The sequence below is a fragment of the Vidua macroura genome, chromosome 8, assembly GCF_024509145.1.
Source record: "Vidua macroura isolate BioBank_ID:100142 chromosome 8, ASM2450914v1, whole genome shotgun sequence".
NCBI classification, from domain to species: domain Eukaryota; kingdom Metazoa; phylum Chordata; class Aves; order Passeriformes; family Viduidae; genus Vidua; species Vidua macroura.
The window spans coordinates 1,888,914-1,911,790 of NC_071578.1; positions in this window are offsets into that span (position 1 = coordinate 1,888,914).

The window sequence follows — 22,877 nt, forward strand, 5'->3', positions numbered from 1 at the left end:
TACTATACTTAGTATATTAGTAATATTATATAATTATATTTTAGTATATATTATTATACTATATCATTATATATTATTACATAATATAATTGATAATATTATATATTTATATATTTATTTATATATACACACACACACACACACATATATATATATATATTTTTTTTTTTTTTTTTTTTTAAGTTGAAGATTAAGAAAAGGCTCTTCCCAGGGAGGAAGGTCAGGCACTGAACAATCTCCCCAGGGCAGTGGTCATGGCATAAACCGTGCCAGAGTTCAAGAAATGTGTTTTCAGGCACATGGAGGCATTCTTGGAGTGGTTCTGTGCAGAGCCAGAACCACTGGCTGAGTGGGACTGGGTGATCCTTGTGGGTCTCTTCCAGCTCAGGACATTCTGTGGCTCTGTGATAACCTTGTGTGGATGGGCATCACACCCGAGCTGGAGTCTGCATTTCCAAACAGATTCCAGCCTGTACTCTGAGCAGCCTAGGAAGGTGTTTCCACAAATTTGGAGCCACTGAAGGACTTCAGAAACATCCTGGGGCTACCTGGCAGCAGGTACCTGGGGAGCAGTAGCTCCCCATCTCTTCATTTGTTGTGGGTCTGTGATTTTAGATTTTGTATAGTGATTTCACAGCATCATGGCCTGGAGGCTTCAGCAGAGAAATAAGAAATATTGTTAAAATTTAAAATTTTCTGCCTGTAAAAGGGTTTTCCTGAATGTTATGCTGGTGTCCAAGTGAAGGTTATTTGGGTTTGTAGGTGAAACTTCAGCAGTTGTTGCGCTTTAGTTTCTTAACCAGAGAGGGGGAGAAGCCCCTTTTGTTGCCCATCTCCCTTTTGTGGAGGAGCAAATGAGGAGGAAATGAGAAATCAGTCTGTAATCCTGAAAATCCTTTTGATTTTGAACCTCCAGACTGCCTCTCTTCTGGAGCTGCCACCTCTCTGACCATCGACTGGGCTGTTCTGCTGATGTCACTTCAGAGGAATGAAAAGGATGTGTTTTGGCTTTCTTTTTTTTTCCCCTGAAATGTTCTTAATAGTTCAGCTCTGTGGACTAAATATCCAGCATAAATCTGCCTTTGGGGGATTTTATATCACTGTGCATAATCTATAGTTTTGCATATACCTCCTGGTATAAGGTGTATGATTGAAATTTCATCTCACAAATTGGTTTTCAAGACTATCAATACTGGAATTTTAGATCTTACTAATTTTTGTCTTTTTGCTAATTTTAAGAGTTATATTTATGTTTAATCTGTGATCTTTTTAAGAGGGCAAACAAGCTCAGGGCTGGAAATGGTCACAACAAAGCACACAGTTTAAAAGCCATTTACATGGCTCCCCAGAGAAGCCATGGAAAAGGTTTTGGAGCACATTGCCCAGAGAAGATGTGGATGTCCCATCCCCGGGAGCATTAAAGACCAGGCTGGATGGGGCTTGGGGCAACCTGGGCTAGTGGGAGTTGTCTCTGCTGATGGGGTGGAATGAGATGAGATCCTTTCCTTAAAGGTCCTTTCCAAGCCAAACCAGTCTGTGATTCTATAATTCTGTGAAACCTCATCCTGCCACCTGGAGCCAGACCAGGAGGTGGAACAGCTCCAGGTTTGTGGAGGTGATCAGAAACACTCAGCTACTCCCAGCAAAGTGCAGCAGGATGGAGCTGGAAACAACCCATGATGGAGCATCCCTGGAATACAAGAAAATTGGCTGAGGCTCCAGCTCTGCCTGGAGCGGGGAAGATGGGCAATGCCAGCAGGAATGGCAGCCCAGGCATTCCCAAGGGGAGGCAGCTGAGCCTCCTCTTCCAAGCTCTGCTCATTGCTAAACCACAGCACCTCTCTCCTCTTGCATTTTTTTCATTTGCTTCATGTTTGTTCTGGCCTTGAACAGCTTAAGCCTCACTCCAGGCACAAAACCAAGTGACTTCCCTCTTGTTCTGTTCTTACCTGGCCTGGGATATAGAGACCAAGTCCTTAAGGAAAATACACCACACTTTATATTGGCTCACTCAATACTAAAAAAAAAAACCAAAAACACAAAGACCCCCTTCCCACACAGCCAAATTTTACAGCCCAGGAGCAAACGTTCCCCTCCCCATCTCTAGGGATGTGGAGAGATTTTATTTATTGTAGCAGACAATTCATTAACTGTCAGGTTCAGGGGGAATGGACGGATTCAGTTAGAGGAACCTGGGGGTATAAAACCACAGGTAAGTCCTGTTGGTGCTTCTCAAAATACCAGGAACCAGAGAGCCACCGAACAATCCCAAGGAATCATTTCCCAAGGCAACCACTCACTGATCCTTTGGACACATTCAGAAAATAATTCACTTAACGGCGCTGTTTCAGGGACTTCCTTGAATCCAAGGTCAGCCTTTCCTTTGATTTCAGTTTGTTCTGGATCAGGACCTCCAGCGCAGCCCTTGGATCTGTGTGAGCCCAGGTTCTCCTCACACAACCCCACCACACCCCGGCTGCAGCCGAGCGCGCGCGGGGAGCTCGCTTGGCTCCTGGCTTTGGTGAAACACGAATTTCCTCTTGGCTCTGCTCTGTGCATTTGGATTTCGTGCAGCCCAGCCCTTCCCTCCCAGACCTGGGAGGAATCTGCAAGAAGAAATGGGATGTCAGGAAGAGAAACTCTCGAGCGCTGAGGGTTGGCTTTCCACGGCAGGCGCGGGGCTGGGAGCTGCCCGCTGCTCCTGCGAGCTTCCCCGAGCAAATGTCAGCTCCCTGCTCCATCAGGCCTTTACCTTTATAGCTTCAAGGAAATGACAGCTCCGAGCTGTTGCTTTGCAGGAGGGAATAGTGCAGGTCACATCCTCGGCTAATGCAAAATGGCATAATGAAATGCTGATTGATACCCGCCAGTAGCCTGGCTCGCTTGTTAGCTACGCAAATGCAGGTAAAAATCCTTGTTAATCTCAAATTTCAAAGCCTCGGTGGCCCTTGATTCGTGGAGGGAAGGTGCATCCACAGTGTGCAGCTACAGGTGGCCTCTGTCCTTCAACAGGGAAGCTTTGAAGAGATTTAAATACTGACGGCAAGTGCCAACGCCATCCTGACAAATTAAAGGAAACCAGGGAGGTTGTGCTCGGAAAACCAGAGGAAGGATACCCCAGCAATGCCTGGTTGTGTGGCTGTGCAAGCCTCATGCTGGAGCTTATATATTTCCAGATTTTCTGAAGTTGGCAGAGTTTCTTTAAAAAGGAGCATTTGCAGGTGTCCCGTGGGACGCAGCCTCCCCTTCTCCAGGCAGGATGTGAGCACAGCTCCCCCGTGCCAGGGAAAACTCTGCTACTTGGATGAGTGACCACCTTTGAAGCCCAGTCAAATTCCCGTTTAAACAGCAATCTGGGAGTTCCTTTGAAGAATAAACACAAGCTTAGGAAGGAGAACCAGCGTTGCTCCGTTACCAACCCTTTTTCCGCGGTGTTCCCTTTTCCATGGGCAATATCAGCATTTTGTGGTCAAGCTCATTATTTGCTCTGTACAAGAGCGGGGTGTTTCAAGCCAGGGAATGAGCTCTGCTCCTCGTTCAAGTCATCAAAGGGCCGAGTATTCCTACTGATATTTAATACATTTCATCTCCATCTTTTAATGCATACATTGAAGTATACTGTGTCTTTAAAAAAACCCCTCAGCTTTGCCTGTTAATTTGACTCCCCCCACACAGTCTCATTTACTGTTATCTATTTTTATTCTCACTGGGGATTAGGTAAGCAACTCGCAGTATTTCCAGCTGTCCTTTTAGCATCACTATTTGAAAACTGTGTAGACCACAAAGAACATAATTACAAAAACAAATTGCTGGTACAACTGCTCTGCTAATAAGTAGGGACCTGTTGTAAGTCTGAAACTTAGAAAGACCATTTCAGACTTCTGTTTTCATTAAACTGTGGTTGCCGAGAGCAGATATAATTGCGTTTCTTTTCTTTTTAAAAGCTCTGGGTTACCTGGAGTAATTTGTATATTACATTTTTTTTTTTTTCCCTCTGGAAGTCCAAATCAGTTCTCTCAATGGAAAACATTACATAGGAGGGGTCATTCCACAAGTGGTTTGCATTAGTGCAAGAATTGCACTCGTGTACTAAGATGTTTAAGCACCTACAAAGTTGTCGCCAACCATCTGCACTGCTGGTAGCACTAAATCAGCCAGGCCCGTATGCAAAGCCAGAGTAATTTATCTGTCAGGCAGTATTTCATATAAAACATATCCCTGTAAAATATGGAATACTTAGAGGCACCCACTTTCCTCTTTGAATCTGACGTTTTCCATTACTGCACGGGCAAAATTGTCTTTTTAATGGAGCAAGGAAAGCTTTGTGTGCTGGGGCTCTGGCATTAGGAAAGGGGTTTCAGTTTGCATTATGTTAATGGGCAATTATCAGTGCAGGGAAAATGAGGGATGTTGTAGGAGTGTGTGTTTGGGGCTGCTGCCTCTGCTCTGCTCGGGGCTGGGACGCTGCTGGACCAGGTGGGATTTTCTCCTGTGATTCCGTGTGATCCAAACCCAAACACAGAGAAGCCAAGGTGCTGTTTCATAGCCCTGCAGAGAAAGCCAGGTGAGCTTCAGGAAGCTTGAGTTTAATCTTTGACTCAGATTTATGTGAGGAACCCTCCTAAGTCTGGAAATACCCAGCACTGTTTTGCCATTCCCCAGGATCTGTGGGACTTACACTCTGTGTAGGATCCAGCAGCAACCTGTTTATTTTTACAGTTTGTACTCCAAATTGTTTATGCAGAAAATCAGAGCAGGGGGCGGGTGGATGGAGAAATAATCTCATTTTGTCCTATTCTTCCCTTTCTGCAAGGTACAGTGTTAATAAAACATTTTCAATAAACAAACTAACCAACCCTAAGTTGCTGCTTTTAAGACACAAAGTCTCGGTATGATTTTTCCAGATTCTGCACCTGATTAATGCCATACCACTTTGGCTGAATTTATGTTCAGGGAAAGTGCAGGGTGTATTTCCTTTGCAAACAGAAACAATATGTGCAGGCTCCTTCCCTTACCTGCACCAGATGCCCGGGAGAGGAGGAGGAGGAGGAGCAGGAAAACCTCAGCTGGGGTGGAGGCAGAGTGCCCAGAGTCTGGGGACAGAGGATTTATTTAGGTTTATTGACTTATGTTTATTTATTCATATTTTCAGGTTTATTTATTTATATTTTGCCATCCCACAACCAAAAGTTGTGGTCTGCACACTGCTGGGAGTGAAGCACTCAGACTGAAGTGAAGACCAAGATAAGTTAATTCCAGAAATATGAAAATATGAACAAATAATTCAAGTAGCTGGAGAAATGGAATATCTGTTCACAGCAAAGACAACTGAAGTCATCAAACCCCTATAATTTTATATGTCTAATAGTTTCTGATTGGATCAGAAGGCAGAGTTAGTTCAGGACTGAATATTTAAAGACAGGTGTTGTTACAACCAGGATATTGATAGTTTGACAATAATACTCTTAGAAGTGATAAAACAACGTTCACCTCTGCTCCGTGTCTGATAACGTAATTATACATAAATTATCATATTCAATGCATTGACAGTGAAAAGTGAGGTCTTGTCACAGTGACAGAAAAATCTCTTTCAGGATTTGAAGCCGGGACAAGATGCAGAATTTCAAAAATTATCCATTTTTTTAAAAAAGAAATTAAACCAATCCAATCTTTGTGTTTAAGAGGCTCATATGCATTAAAAGCAAAGCTGGCTGGAATGAAGAATTCCTGATTTTTATAGATGTGGGTTTCTCCTAAGAACTCAGCTCCCATCTTCAGCTTTGAAGCCCATTTTCAGCTGTGAATAAAAATGATGTATTTGGTAATTTACATCTGGCCAGAATCAGGAATGGTTAAGGTTGGAAGGGACTTCTGGAGATCCTCCAACCCAACCCCCAGAAGAAATGGAGGAAACCTGCACCTGCTCATGACATGGAGCTGATCATATCCCAGAGCCATGGAATGGTTTGGGTGGGAAGGGTTCCCAAAGCCCACCCAGTGCCACCCCTGCCATGGCAGGGACACCTCCCACTGTCCCAGGTGCTCCAAGCCCAATGTCCAACCTGGCCTTGGGCACTGCCAGCCAGAGAACACCATCAGATGGGAGCATCTCACACCCAGCCGTGCCTCTGGAAAAGGATATTTCCATTCTTTCTTTCCAGGGAATCATGGAAACAGCAGCACATTTCTCAAAGCAGACCCTGGCATAAAAATATTTGGGTTCATAAACTGGTTGCTCTGATGTTCCATCTCAAACTCCCTGCTCAAAGCCTTTCTGCCCTATTTCTCTCTTCCACTAATAAAAGGAGATTTCTAGGAAAAGTCTGTGGGCTGCAAGGGAGGCTAGACCCAAGTGCTCCCTTCCACTGCTGGCCTAACTTTTAAATCAGTTTTTAATTGCATGAAAAGCCGCCCTCATCCCTTTTGATTGCATCCTTCTATCGCCCTCAGAACGGCAGCATCTGAACATCTTATTAATAAAAGCTATTTTGGAAAATAAAACTCCTTTGGAATATATGAGGATTAACACTATATATAGACCACGATGGCTTAAAAGAGATTGTTATGGTCTATTGTGCAAATACATATTTACTAGAGCTTTTGAAATACAGATCATGCAAATATGTATTCAGGGACTTTTAAAAATGCAGATTATTGACCTGACAGATCATAAAGGCTCCTTTGAAACCATTCTGGGTTACAGTATCATGTAAATACTTATTTAGGCAATTTTTAAAAATCTTTGCAAGTACAGTCAGTGAAAACCCTCATGGAAATAAATGTTTTTCTCACCTAACAGCCACGGTGATTTTGAAAGTTAAATACCTGCCTCCCCTACATTTAGAAAATCCAAGTCTATCCCACCTGAGGATGGCCAAGATCTATCCCATGGGGTATAATATCACCTGTCAGGGAGGTGCTGGCCGCCCCAGGGCTGCAGAATAACTCAGTTTTTTTTTGCAATCACCGGATGAGCTGGGTGTGCAGCTCCTTACCCTGGAATCACAGAATCCCAGGATGGTTTGGGTGGGAAGGGACCTCAAACCTCATCCTTCCCCCTGTGAAGGGAAAGGACACCTCCCACTATCCCAGGATGTACCAAGCCCTGTCCAAGCCTTGGACACTTCTCTGGGAAACTTGTAATAGGGGATGGTGATAAAATATTTTATAACAAAGAGAGAAAAATGAATATTCCTCTTTTACAGGCCACGTACAGCCAGTCAGGTAAGTGCAACTTCCAGCAGCACAGGCTGGATTTCAGCTGGTCATTTTGGGAATAAAAATTGCATTTATTAGCAATTTCCTGAACCAATTGATACTCTCAGTTTTCCACAGATCCCTTATTATTCAATATTACATCAATAATCTAGTGGCACTGGTTAATTTGAATTCCTGTGCACGACTAAGAAAGCAAAAGCAGCTTTCTGGATGCCTGACCCTGTAGCACAGTGGTTGTTATGTTTTGTTATGTGTTACAACAACGCCGTCTTCCAAGAATTTGTGAATGTGTGTGAAACTGATTGTGCCAGGTGATTGGAATATTCCTGGAGCACAGACACTGCCTTGATGAATAGTGGTGTAAATGCTCCAGCAATTTTGCACATAAATGTGTCAGCTCTGGTCTACATAATGGAGAGAGGTCCTTTCATGGACTGGATAAAAGCAGGTTTATGAATCATGGAAAAACATGGGGGAAAAAACATGTTATGTGAATTTTCTTTGGAAAGTCCAGGAAAAAAAAAAATAAAAAAAAAAAAGAAACCAACAAAAAAAAAAAAACCCACCTGGAACTTGGCCAGAGCATTTTAGTGCTCTTTTGTCATTCTGCTGGTTGAAGAGAGCTGTTCATGGTGATTAACAAGGGTGTGCGTGTTTGGGGATTTTTAAGATACAACTACAAACAAAAGGTAGTAAATTTAATTTTCATTAGGGTAGAATTACTGTTCCCTTACTCGGGGCAGGAATACACATTAACAAAAACTCCTTGTTACTTTCTCTCTGCAGATCTGGCTTCTATTTGCCTCGGCTGGAGGAAGGTTTGACTGAACATTCACGATTCAACCAGGCACCATAAAATCTCCTGCAAGAAAATTTACTGTAGGTATAAAGTAAATCACGTAAGGGCTGTGCACACTCATTTACCAAACACAGCCTCATTCCATTGAACGAGCAACAGCTAAGGGGTGCACCTTGTGCATGCCCCATTTTTAATGCTATTTGCTGGAATTTGGAGGATTTAAGACAGAGGAAGTATCTTATGGTGTTATAAACAGAGCCATGCAGGAAAAGCAAAATTTGCACGACTGGTTTCCAATATTAAAATGGTTTGGGGAGTTTTGAAGTCAGTTTCTGTGATTTTTTTTTTCCCTCGGGTGATTCACGGGTATGGGAAGGATAAATATTCCTCATGGCAGAGCTGTGGTGGACTGAGGCCACAGGTCCAGTGCTGGCCAGAAACCTGAATTCTCCTTCAGAAACATCAGGGTGGAATCCCAGAATTGTTTAGGCTGGAAAAGACCTTCTCAGATCATCAAGTTCCACTGTTTCCCAGCAATGCCACCACTGCCCCGTGTCCCCTGGTGCCACATCCACATGGATTTTAAATCCCACCAGGGATGGGGACTCTACCACTGCTCTGGGCAGCTGGGCCAGGCCTGGACAAACCTTTCCATGAAGGAATTTTCCCAAATATCCACCTTGAGTCCAGCCTGAGGCCGTTCCCTCTCCTCCTGGAGCAGAGCCTGACCCCCCCAGCTGTCCCCTCCTGGCAGGAGCTGTGCAGAGCCACAAGGTCCCCCCTTGATCCCCCTTTTCTCCAGGCTGAGCCCCTTCCCAGCTCACCCAGCCCCTCCTCATCACACTTGTGCTCTAGTCCATGATTCTAAAGAGAAATTTAGGCACAAAAGCACAAAAAGGCAGCGGGTACCACGTGTGTCATCACTTGTTTGGGAATGGGAAGCAGAGCAAAGAAGAAGCCCCTTTTAGCAGGGATGGACCCCACACATCCAACCTGGTCCTGGAGCTTCAATTGGAGGCATAGAGAGGGGGAAAAACACAAATAAGCCTAATTAGCCTAATCACAAGGCCATCCTCAGTCACCCTTTGCTGGGCAAATCCACCCCAGCAGCCAGAATTAGGGGACTTAGGGAAAACTGATCCTGCAGCAGGGCCATAAACAGAGGAGTGCACCTGAAGTAGCCCTGGCCCCTGGGGAGTGCTGGGGGAAGTGAGAACCTGGTTACTGCGAAGACAAGTGACTGTGAAATCCTGCTTTATTCTTCCTGCCATAAAAGAGTTTTAGTTCCTCAAGGCAGGGCTTGAGGGAGCAGGGACAGGACAGCACCTGTGCCCTGTGTCCCCACTGGGGGCAGGAACAGTCCCACGGCCACAGATCATTCTGGAAAACTGCAGTAGGGGTTTCAGGAGCTGGGAAGGCTCTGGGTTTGTGCCTCTGTGAGCTGATGCTGTGTCTGACCTCGATACCCTCAGCCCTGCCCTGTTTTGCATGTGGATATCCCTGGTTCTGGTGACAGGACAAGGAGGAACGGTTTAAAGGAAAAGAATGTAGGGTTGGCTGGGATATTGGGAAGGAATTGTTCCCTGGGAGGGTGGGAAGGCCCTGGCACAGGGGTTTGGAACTGGATGAGCTTTAAGGTCCCCTCCAACCCAAAGCATTCCAGGATTCTGTGCTTGTAAGGAATAAAGTCAACTGCACACGAAGCTGTATTTGGACAGTGGGGAAATATCATTTTAAGGATACAGAGCTCTGCAAGGAGCATTTGGGCCTCCATCAGCCTCTTGATCTTCCTCTCCTTGCCTCAGCTACCTAAGTGTTTACCCAAGGAGTGGATATTCAAATTTCATCAGAGAAATTAAAAAAAAAACCCACAAAATAATCTAAAAATGTTGTTATCTTACAAAGCTGTGGTTAAACCAACCCTACTCTTTATGGTCTGGACTCTCCCCCAGCTGAAATAAGTGATTTCCCTTCCATTAAAGTTAATGCTATAAATCAGACCCTTACCTGTGAAATATAAAAGTTCATGGGTTTGATGCCAAAGGTGCTTTTTCAAGAGGCAAGACACAGAGTTTCACAAATCTCTGGTTACCTTCACTTTTATCCATTGATTACAGGTATTTAATTAGATTAATAAGGAGTAAACAAAGATCTCTGAAAGTGTAACCCAAGCACCAGAAAAACAGAAATTCATGTTTTTATTTTATCCAGCACAGCTTCTGAAAAAATCCTCCTCCCAACTCGTGCCTCAAATGTGTCCACTTTTCTTCCACATTGATCTCAAATAACCTTGGAGGTTTCACACAATGCGGAGGAACCCCAGAAAATAATAAAGGTATTTGGTGAAACACTGCTTAGTCTCTGGGATAAACCTGGAGCACTGACTTGTATAGCTAGAGGCTTATTTTTAGATCCTCCAGAGAATCTGTGTGAAAAGGTGAGAGAGAGAAAGAGAGAGGAAGAACAATTTAAATCATCATAACTTCATAAATTTTGGTAACATCAGAATTTTGGGTAAGATTATCTGATAAAATGCAGCTGCAAATATGTTTACAATTAAAATGGCTTTATTGTCATTTTAAAGCCTTTACCTAAAAAACAAATAAACAAAAAAGTGTTTGCTTTGCATTAGCTCCTCCAAGAGGCCAGAACTGTTAAAAAATATATTTAAAAAGTTAATGAATGTGCCTATTTTAATGACTTACTGGAATGGTCAGTCCAAACCCAGACCCTTTTCTCCTTGAGGAATGGGATGGCTGCCTCTGGAGAGGGTTTGGGAGGGAGCCTGGCCATGGGGACCTCAACAAAACGTGAGCTCAGGGGCCAGCCCTTCCCCTGGGAGAAGGGAAAGAGAAGGAACAAAGCACCCATCAGGGGCTTGCCCAGGTGCTGGCACCTCAGGCCAGGGCTGAGACCTGACCAGTGGATGGGGCAGAAGGGAAACAAGCTCAGGACACTGATAAAATTTAATTTCTTTCATCTTTTCCTCTCTTCTCTTAATCTTCTTTTATTCCTTTCCTTTCCTTTCCTTTCCTTTCCTTTCCTTTCCTTTCCTTTCCTTTCCTTTCCTTTCCTTCTCCTTCTCCTTCTCCTTCTCCTTCTCCTTCTCCTTCTCCTTCTCCTTCTCCTTCTCCTTCTCCTTCTCCTTCTCCTTCTCCTTCTCCTTCTCCTTCTCCTTCTCCTTCTCCCTTCCTTTCCTGAAGGGCCAGGAGGGAGCAGACTGGGTGGGAAAGGAAGTATATTTTACAGCACTTTCATTACTCAACTTGATGAGAGCTAATAAAAATTCTTAATTGAAAATAAGTACCTTAATGACAATATCATAATCAGGAGTTATATTTCCTATTTATTTCAATATAAAATACCTTCTTTCTGAACGAAATTATTCCGAGCAGTTTTCCTTATTGGCTCACACATTAGGAAGATAGTAAATAGAGCTTTAAGTAGAATCACCTGTGCTTGGTTTTTCACTCCCAACTTTTCCTTTCTGTTGCTAAAACCAATATTAGATACTTTCCTAATTGTTATTGAAACATATACGGGCCCTTTCCCGTATCTTTATTTGGCTTTTCAGTGTGGAGTCAGCATTTAATCCAAGCATTTGTGACATGGTTAACACCCACAATCATTTCCTGTTATGCCTCACACTGACTAGAGTGGGCTGCTGTATATTTTCCAACGCCCACTCTGCTGTCTTTACAATCAGATTATGCCATTAGACATAGACAATGAATCACTGTAATTGTTCTAATATGGCCAAAGTGCCAGCAAAGATTAACCCTTTCTGGGGGTTCTGTAGTTAATTCTGTGTGGACCTGTGGTTACAAGGTGTTAAGAGGCTTCGGGGGTTTAAAACTGGGGAAAGGTTCATTTTAGTTCACAAAATACCACTTAAAGTGCTGGGTTTGGCTTCTTTAGAATGGCTGAGGAGTCCAAGCAAAGATAAAGAAGAAATTAATAAAAATTAAAAATGAGGGGGAACTTCCTCAGGAAGGGAAGCAGAGGGGCAGCTCTGGGAGGTTTAAATTAAAAAAGGGATGCCAGGACTGAGGGAATGTCTGGAGCTGTGTCAGGGAGGTTTAGGATGGATCTCAGGGAAAGGCTCTTCCCCCAGAGGGTGCTGGGCACTGTCCAGGGAATGGGCACGGCCCCGAGGCTGCCAGAGCTCCAGGAGCCTTTGGACAACGCTCTCAGTGGGATTTTTGGGGTGTGTGTGCAGGGCCAGGAGCTGGACTCGATCCCTGTGGGTCCCTCCCAGCTCAGGATACTCCGTGACTCTGTGTGAATCAGTGTTTTTAATCAAAAGAATTCCTAGGGTGGAATTTTGAAGACAACAGCTCCAAGAAGAGAGAAGAGCGCCGGAGCGTTTGCGCATTTGGGGGTTGGACAAAAAGCTCATTTTGTGCTTCTTGGAGGGTTTTCTTGAGGCCGTAAGGAAGGCACCAAGCCAAGCATCTGGTCCCCGTGTCCCACCCCAGTTACGAGGCTATTAAATGACTCTTTGCACACACGTTCCTGTCAGCACACCGCAAAAATGATCCAAGGAAACGTCCTCCCAACACCCTTTTGTTCCAACGCTCGCAGTAAATGGGCTCCTGATCAAAGTGAGGCGAGCACTAATTGGAAATCAAAAGTCCATTAGCATTGGAAATGCCATTTCTACAGCGGGCTGGAGAGTTTTTTTGCAAATAATTTGTTTAGGCCCCCAAACTAACCATCATTAAATGAATGAAAGTCTCTATACGGACACCTTTTGACATTAATTTAGGCTGGTAATGTATCAGATTAGAGTTTAATATGAAATTCTGACTTGAGTAATTAAAATCTTATTACTTAAGTGGATATTCTCAGTTTAATGGGGATGCAGGGAATCAGTTTGCCCTGTTCTACCCTTAGTCAATAGTGAGGAGTGAACCCAAAGCAGGAGGAGAGGGATAAGATCAGGCACCACAGAAGCTGGGCCCATCTCCCACCCAGTTTTCACAGCAGCTGAGGATACACAGTCACCTTTAAAATGTTCATTTCTTCTATTCACAGAATCTGGTAAAAGTAGTTTCTTGAATCAAATATGCAAATTATAAGCAAATCTAGGAGAAAAGAGGGGAAAAAAAACCACTTTTTAATATATTAAAAAAAAAAAAATTTGTACTGAGAAATCTGCAAGATTACCAAGAGGGAGAAAAAAAAGACAACTCAAAATACCAAAGAATAAAAACCTAATAATTAAATATAGGGAAAATAAACCTGGCTGTCCCAAACAGGGAAAAAATCTGGACAAAAACATAACGAAGAAAACGTGAAATTCCAGTGCCATCTATGGGAAATATATATATACATAGAATTAGGGGAGGCACTGATGCAGAAAACAGAATTATTTTAAAGCCAAGAGAAATCTTGGAAAAAAGTCACAGAGTAGTGCAAGTTTTAAGCATTGAGTTCAGGTAAAAATCCGTGTGGCTGTGACAAAGAAAGTGCAACTGAGGCACTCAGTCCAGTTTTGGACCACAAGTGGTTTGCTGATGGCCAACACCTCTCTCCAGCTGGGATTTGCTGGTCTGAATCTCCAGCAGAGCCAAGGTCCCAGTCTAGGCCATTGAATTTCCACATGGGACATGGAAAGGGATCCATGTGTGCTCCTGCATGGGGACTTCAGCCCTGCCCTCCCAAATTCCTTATATTATAATATAATGATATATTCTCATTATAATATAATGGGAATGTGCATGAACAACATCTGACTCAGGACTGGGGAATCCAGCCTGCTGCATGTAATGTGCTTTAGGAACTTTTGGGATGAAAGTGCCTTATAAATGCCAGATAAAGCATCATTACTTTCACTTCAGCTTTTATAGCTTTGGCAAAAACGTTCCTGTCAGGATGAAACTTGGCCAGCTTCTCCTGGGTTTGGGAGGGAATCTTTTTTTCCCCCAAATCTGAGGAATCTGGTTTGGCTGAATTTCAGTTCATTTAATGCAAAAAGGTTGAAAACATTTGACACTGAGACCTTTTTCTGAACTCAGCTCAAATCAGCTTTGTCTTGAAATGCCAAATCTGGCGAGCTCTTGCTCAGCTCTTTTTTGGAAGATTTTCCAAAAAGAAAAAAACCCTTCTCCTTCATTTCTCAATAACATATGTCCCACTTGCCATTCTTAATCCATTTTCTCAAATAATTCACTACTGTTGGTAGATATGGTATTTTTACACTTCACATTGAACAACAGATATTGAAATTTGCTTCAGTGATGTTTGAAAAGCAGTTTGCAAAGAGGACACCCCATCATCCAGTGTCCCATCCAGTCACAGGCAGCACTGGCACTGCACCTGATCCAAGATTGTGGAAGTCAATGTTGGGACTTGTTTCAACTGCATTCAGCTGCTGGCAAACGTGAAATGAGGCACAAGAGCTCCTAAATTTAGTGGATTTTTTTAACTCTTTGTTGGAGGAAGAAACATGAGTCACTGAGGGAGCTGGGAAGGGGCTGAGCCTGGAGCAAAGGAGGCTCAGGGGGGACCTTGTGGCTCTGCACAGCTCCTGCCAGGAGGGGACAGCCGGGGGGGTCGGGCTCTGCTCCAGGGAACAGGGACAGGAGGAGAGGGAACGGCCTCAGGCTGGGCCAGGGCAGGCTCAGGGTGGGATCAGCAGGAATTTCCCCATGGAAAGGGGGTCAGGGATTGGCACTGCCCAGGGAGGCTTGGAGTGCCCATCCCTGGAGGTGCCCAAGGAATCACTGGAGGTGACACAGCGCTCTGATCTTGTTGACAAGGTGGTTTTCAATCAAACTCTTACAACCTTAATGGTTCTATGATTGAACGAAAATTGTGTTTGGAAAGAAGGGAGAATTTGAAACAATATACAAAGGTGTGTGTGTGTGTGCATGTGTTTATGTACAAATAAAAATACACATGAACAAAACAACCAGAAGCATATTTGGAAGGCAATAAACTATTTACTGTTAGAGAACCACTATTCCCAGTACGCCCAGCAGAGCTCACCAGGGAATTTTGAGGAGCAAACATGGCATTGTGCACATTTTTGCCGTGCTGCAGTGAAGCAGGAGCAGAAAAATGTCATGGCAAATGCTGCTTTAAAGACCAGATTATCCTTGGAAAGGTGTTTGAATTGTTTGGGATGCTGGGAGCGCAGCCCAGAGCCACCATCCAGGCACAGGGCAGGAGAAGATGAGCAGGGATGAAACAAAACAGAGACCAGAAAGGAAGAGGAAAGAAGTTGGTGGATAAAACCTCAACCAAGTGGAATGTTGAGGAGAGAACAAGAAACCTTGGACTTTCTGGCATGTACAATGAAATTAAATATACTGCTGGCATTTCTAACTGGCTCTCACATGGGCTTGGACATCACAATTTTCTTACTGAGATAGAAAAGCTGGCTCAGGAAAACGGGATAGATATGTTTGGTTTTTTGTTTTTTTTTTCCCTTGATTTTGTGCTAAAGACATAGATTGACTGTGTAAGAATCACCTTAGTGAAGTTGTGAATGATTTACGACACGAGCAGCCCCGGAGAAGTGCGGGGAGCAGGGACGGGAAGTGCCGTGCTGGTTTTTGTTCTACACAGCTCAGCCAGAAAAATCCATTAAGTCCAGGCACTCAAAAAGGACAAAATCTCCTCGACACTTGTTTGTTTTTTCTCTTTTACTGCTGTCCTCAGCAACAGGACCCTTTTTTCAATGTGTTAGACAATGTCTGTCCTTTCCTTCTCTTGGTTCACCTGCTGATGAGCCACATCCCCCACTAACACAAACGGATGTCTTTGAGAGTTTATCGTGCTTTTTAACACAGAAAACAGAAAGTTCCTCCCATCTCTCTGTAGGTAATTCTCAGTCCTTCTGAAGTAGCTGCTAAACATCCTGGCTTTGCTGTTGTTACCAGTGCAGGATATGAGCAAACGCAGAAAGGGCTCCAACAGTCAGAAAAAAAAAAAAATCACTTTGTTGAACCAATCATTCTGGGCAATTTTCACACTCTCCCAGCATTTTCAACACACACAATAATGGTAAAATATTCCACTGTCACATTTGCATGTGCATGTGGGTGCACATTGAACCACTGCTGGAATGCTCCCAGTTTTCCTGTGAAGGCTCAAGGTTAACACAAGGAGTGTGGGTGTCTCCATTTCTCCAGGATGAAATTGGCCTTGGCTGCTTGGGAGTGACTTTGCTGGAATGGGGACTGGTGGATTCTCATCCAGGAGCCTGTGGACCACAGAGAGCTGATCCACAGCATGTGTTGTTTGACAGATCATCCCACATGTCTTGGAGATGGACCTGAGGAGCAATAGGATAAGAGGAAATGGTCTCAAGTTACAGCAGAGGAGGTTTAGATTGGATTTGGGGAAAATTTCTTCATGGAAAGCGTTGTCCAGCCATGGCATATCTGCCCCAAGCAGTGCTGGAGTCCCCATCCCTGGAGGGATTTAAAATCCATGTGGATGTGGCACCTGGGGACGTGGGTCAGTGGTGCCCTTGGCAGTGCTGGGGAAGAGTTGGACTCAGTGATCTTAGAGGTTTTTTCCAACCAAAATAATTCTGTGATTCTATGGTTTAAGGTCAGTATGTGGAGAGAAGAGACAGTAAAAATGCTAAACTTCAGGGTTTGAAATTTTAAATCAATCTATGCTATGCAAATAAAGCAAAGTGACAGCCAGAATGGGTCAGCACAGGCAGAAGAGGTGTCTCTGCTGGGCTGTTTGGAGTCCACCCAGTGGGATGAGTAAGAGGGAAAGAAAACACACAGATGAGTGGGATGGGGGCTGAGGTGGAACAGGGCATGGCCAGGGGCACACAAACCATCCATACTCCAAAATGACCATTCCCTTCCCCTTCCTAACTCCTCTGACACCTCACCATACCAGATGCATGGGCAGGACAAAGGGAAGCCTGTGCTCCTGATCAGCTGGTGAGGAGAGCTCTGAGAAACAGTGGGAGCATTTTGTTTTTGTGAAAACAGAAAGTCAGGTTGTGCATTAACCACTTCTCAGCAAGGAAAGAATCGTTAGAGTTAAAATTAAGAGTAAAAATTTAGAGGGAAATTAAATAAAGAAAAGCTTTCAAACACTAAAGAAAAGACTTATATTTTATCTGCCCGTGTTTTCTGTTGAGAGCATGCATTGCATCTTTTGGGAGACGAGGGCTATTTTCTTAGATTCCTGCAAAAAAAAGTTCTATTTTATAATTAATAAAATAAAATGAAAAGGTCAATCATGACAAACAAGACATGCCTGTGATTTTCAAATCTGCTGAGTCTAAGTGTCTTTTCTGGTGTATAGCTGGCATTAAGGGAATATTTTTTTACCTTTTTCTTCAGAGCTGAGTTGCAGAGGTCATGGCAAACCAGAGCTAGGGCTATTCAAAATTATGTCCATGCTTATAAACTATCTTGACTGCTATAGGCTTTGCTATTTTCTTTAGAGACAAAATATACCCCCACACTCACTCGTCAGTATGTAGTGGAGCAATCTCAGGAGCCTGAGCTTTGTTTTTCTTTTAATTTTATTTGAAACTCTTCCAAATCCTGGAAGGCTTTCAAATCGGAGAGGGATCTTACCCAAGGACTCACTTTTAAAGCAGAGTCATACAGAGCAGTGCTCCCTTTCCTGGATGTTATGTAAATGTTAAGCTCAGCCATCAATGCAGTGGGACAGCTTTTTGCCACTGTCCCTGCACTGGGTTTCCAGCAAAGACCTTCATGTCACCCACCTGTCCCCTGGTCCCAAACCCAGCTCTGTCCTTCTGCTTCTCCCTGGGAGCACCTGGGTAGCCCAGAGGTAACAACACTTTGATGCTCTCCTTTGGCATGGCACTAAAAAAAAAATACTTTTTCCAAGCAAAGTAATGGGAAGAGAAATGAGGGAGGAGAGCAGCTCATGCACTGCAGCAGCAATGGCAACACTCCCCAGGAATTTTCACAGCAGAGTTAACTGCAATTTTTGCTCCATCTAAAAATATTGATTGTTGGATTCTGTATTAAATATTAGAGGTTGATGAGTAAAACTGAATGTTTTCTAAGACTGGTATAGATTATATTCTACCAGATACTGTGCTATAGATTATGGAATAAACAATGATCATCCCATTCCACCCCCTGCCATGGCAGGGACACCTTCCACTGTCCCAGGCTGCTCCAAGCCCCAGTGTCCAGCCTGGCCTTGGGCACTTCCAAGGGGGAAGCCACAGCTGCTCTGGGCACCCATCCTCACAGGGAACAATTACTTCCTAATCTCTGATCAAAACCCACCCTCCTTCAGTCAAGGCTATTCCCCTTGTCCTGCCACTACATTAACTTATTAGCCTCATGCACTTATATTTTCCACCTAGATATAATATTATATCCTAAAAGGGGCATAAATCATAATATTTTATTCTCTGAGCATCCATAGGACTTGCATCTCAAGGCTGTTCCCTTGTCCCCTGCTTACAAACCTGTGATGCACCACCAGTCCTTCATCTCCAGGAGGACACCTCAACCTCTTGAATTTTCAGGATGTGCTGAGCTTGGTTTTCCACCACAGTTCCAGGGATGGACAAACAGAGCTGTACAATACCCTCTAAAACGATGTCCAGGCTCTGTTTACAAACGCTCTGGAGCACAGTGAAACACCAGACAGTTTTTCCTGCAGCACTATCATCCCATTTTACAATACTTCACTCACTTCATGTGGACATGTAACATTGGCAGAGAACGAGAGAAACAAAATCATTTAATTCTGTCATCCTACAGCACTGTCATCAAATGAGAGATCGGAAAGGAGGTCAATAGCAAAGGTACAATAGCTGAAATATTTTGGATTATTCCTCTATGATACTGGGTTGTTTTCCAAGAGGGAAGTGAGAGCAATGTGTGTGAGAAGACCATTAGAAAGGAAGAAAAAAACCATCAGGAAAGATCAATGCTTGACTGAGCTATTTTATTAAATTCCCCCTGGATTTAGTCCGAGACTTAAGGCATGATACGATCAGAGCAGATTGCCTTGGGTTATTCCACTCTGAAGTTGTCCATATATCTGACATTGGTCATGACATATTTAATTTGAACTGGAAGTTCAGATTTAATGGTTGAATTCAAGTGGAACGGGGAGCAGAGAACCAAGTCGGGACTTACTGTCCATGACTATTGCTGCTCACCTCCCTCACCAGGCATTAGTGCTGTGGGGGGGACCTGGGAAGAGCCCTGTGCTCCCTGAACAACCTTGGATGCAGGCTGAAAATCCCAGGAATGAGTAGCAGGACCCGGAGAGGTTTCCAAGGGTGAGCTCACCCTACCAAAACCTCTGTGTGATGCAGTTTGCGGGAAGGAGGTGAAACTTTGGCTTCCACTGTGCCAACAGGAATTCTACTACTGAGTGTAATGGCATTATCCTTGATGTGAAATCCCCAGGAAAAACAGAACAAAACAAAACTAAACAAAGCAAAGGGAATATTTCCAGGCTGTCTGGTTCAACTGCTTTCTCATTCCCAGTGAAATTTTATTCGGATACAAGGAAATTATTTTGTCCATTGGTTACTGTACCAAAGAGCTGTTGCTGTTCTATCCCAACTGGCTGGCTTTAAGGGTATTTTAAATATTGTGCTGGGCAAGATTTAGCACATAAACACTGTTATCTACTGAAAAATGTGAATCAAGTTCCTATGAACACGTTACCCTGTGTCAAAATAGTGTCAGTAGAGCAGAACTGAAGGTATAATTAGGAGCAGAAATCTTGTTAGTAGCAGAATTTAGCCTTAGCAAGAGTATTTCTAGACTCACTTTCTCTCACCACACATTTTCCAGCCCCAGTTATGCTCAGCCTAATAGGCATTGGTTACATCTTTCACTGACCTTCCCACAGTGCAAAAGTCAGCAGTGCCAAGTCTTTTCCAATGCTTGGAAGGACCCTGCTGGCTCCTGCACTTATCTGGATTCAGTGGGGTTTGACCTCTCCATGAAATCATTATGGAAACAAATCCATGTGCATTCCCTCCACAGCCAGCAATAAACACAGTGAAGAACAAGGAAGTCAATGAGCATTCAGAATGTATCAGTACCCCTTATCTGGAGGAGATAAACCCAAACAGCTTTCATTTTGATTCCTGCACTGATTTCACAAAGCCAGGTCTTCTCAGCATCGTTATTGTTTGTTTTGTTTTGTTTTTTTTTTTTTTTAATTTGGTGGCTGTGACAAAGCACAAATGCCTTGGGTGGCTTCAAGTGCAGAGTGAGGCGCTGATGTCTGTCCTTCAGGGGTTTTCATTTCACATATTTTCAGCTGTGTTGTGTTGTTTAAGGGAAGAGACACAGGTCTGAAGAGAAGGGGACACATCCCTCCCTGTCTGTCCAGCCACAGGCAGGGACAGGGACAGGGACAGGGAAGAGAAGAGAAGAAAATTCACATCTGAAGGTTTCACACTTTCACAGCAGATTCCTTTGACAACCTCTCCACATTCCCATTGCTGTCTCCAACCCCTCCATGGAGATGGTGGCCCCACATCACTCCTGTGCTCTGAAAACCTGGGAATGCTCCCACCTCCCATGAATTCCTGATCCCAAAGGCTGCTCAGGAGCTCTGGGGAGCACAGCCCTGAGCTCCACGAGCTGTTCCTCACGCTCATGTTCCTTCCCCACCCACCCCAGGGCGATGTGGGGGGCACGGGGCTGGCAGACCCAGCTCCCCCAGCACCACACCCCACCCCACAGCCCCTCCACACGTCACCCACAAGTGGCACTTAGAGTTTTGGACAGCACCATTAATGTGAGAGGCACTTATGGAGATGGATCGGTATCCACCTGATGGCTGAGGTCGTTTTCTCCTCCCCTATGATTCATTGGGAGGGAATTAGGGAAAAATGGGAAAAGTATGCTGATGTAATGGTGCATTTCTCAGGAGCTCGTTCATTGTCTTCACCTTGAGCTTTCAGATGGGCTGAAGTTACGAGGCAAACAATAGGAAATCTTCCTTTAAAATCGTGCTAAGGAAGAAAAAAAATTAAAAATAAGAGCTCCTTTATAGCCTGCCTCAACTCTGACTTATCAAACGCAAGGTGTTTGTTAGATGCAACAGGTTCCTTGCTACGAAGCAGTGTTCTTACATTCCTCACACCCCCTGTAGGCTTTGAAATCAGTGTTCAAAGTGGACTTTCTGAATTCATGAAAACCCACAGGTCTATAATACATCCCTAATGGAAGTCAAACATGACACCCTAGAGATAAAACACAGTGGCCTTACCCTCTGTTCACAGTAGGTGTCTGTGTATAATAAATATTTTATTTTACTACAAAAACAAATAACTAAACATACCCCCTGTGTTTGTTCTGAACTCTACAGTAGCTTTTGTGAGTTTACTATATTTCAAAGCTGAGATAGGAAACCACAAAGTCACGTCAGTTATAATCCATGCTTGCACAAGGCAAGCCAGCTCTGATTCCAGCCCCACCAAGCTCCTGGGACCTGGGTGGCTCTGGCCCTCCAGGAGAGGACCCATGAGGAGCCCAGATGTGGGGTGGAAAGCCCACCAGGCACAGCCCCAGCTTGCAAAGGATTCATAACACCAAAAACATCCCGTGGGTTTTGCTGCTTTGAGTGGCAGGTGGTGGTCCTGCAGGACTTGAGTTAAAATGGAGCGTGGGCTCTGCTCCGCTGAGGGACCTGGGGCATTCTCATTCAAGGGGGGACACCCAAATTACGTGGATGAGCTGACATCTAAAGAGAAGCAGAGTGTCTTCTCTGAGCTCTTTCATCATGGCTGTGCTCTTGGTTTTACCTGTGACTATCACACTTCTCCACTATTTCTTAATTTCTTGGGATATTTACTCTGAGAGGGGCAAGTGTACAACAAAATGTTCCCCCCCCCTTTTCTTCTCCAGCTTTAGGACCCCTTCAGCTGTGGGCCTACAATTATGGAGAACCTCATTGCCTTCAAACTTGCTGGAAAGGTGAGCCATGGTGAGGGCTGTCCCTCACCTCAGACCAGGCAGCGCAGCCAGGGCTGGCAGCAGGATCTCCTCAGCTTAACCCTGGTGGATACATGAGGCACAAAGCACACCTGCTGTGAGAACATGGAATTATTGACTGGCTTGGGCTGGAAGGGATCTCAAAGATCATCTAATCCAACCCCCCTGCCGTGGGCAGCGACGCCTTCCAATAGACCAGGCTGCTCCAAGGCCTGTCCAACGTGGCCTTGGACACTTCCAGGATGAAGCATCTACCACCTCTCTGGGTAACTCCTTCCAGTGTTTTATGTTCTGCTGTTCTACCTCCTGAGGTGTCCACGCTGCTCCTCTGGCTCTCTGGATGCACTTTTATCCCATTGCTGCAGGTGACAGACGCAGGCAGGGGAAAGGCATGGTCCATGCCCACCTTGGATATCACCCTGGTCCATGCCCACCTTGGATATCACCCCTCCAGCTGAACCTGGAGCATCCTGCAGCAGGAGCAGCACCACAGAACTCAGACACTTCCCCATCCAGCCCCCAGTGCCTGCTGATCAGAGAAACGTGCTGCTTCCATCACCCATGGATCAGCTTAGGAGGCATCACTCTTCTTTCAAGGGCAGTGTCGAACCACCCAACTTTTAAATAGGGATATATATGGAAAGGAAACGGAGAAATGTGCAGTAAATGTGCAGTTGCTGATGAATCACTGAGTTCTGACAGCTTTACACAGATATAACTGCACCCGGCCAATTTCTCAGCTGGTGTAAACTGGCATCCATCCATGGCCTGTAATGAAGGCAGCCCAATTTACACCAGCCAGCTGACCCATTTTTATTGATTTTCAATGATTTACATCGGGCTCAGGATGGAGTAATACATTGTGGAATCAGGCCCACGAAGTATGGGCCCTAACCTTACATTATCAGGGAATTCCA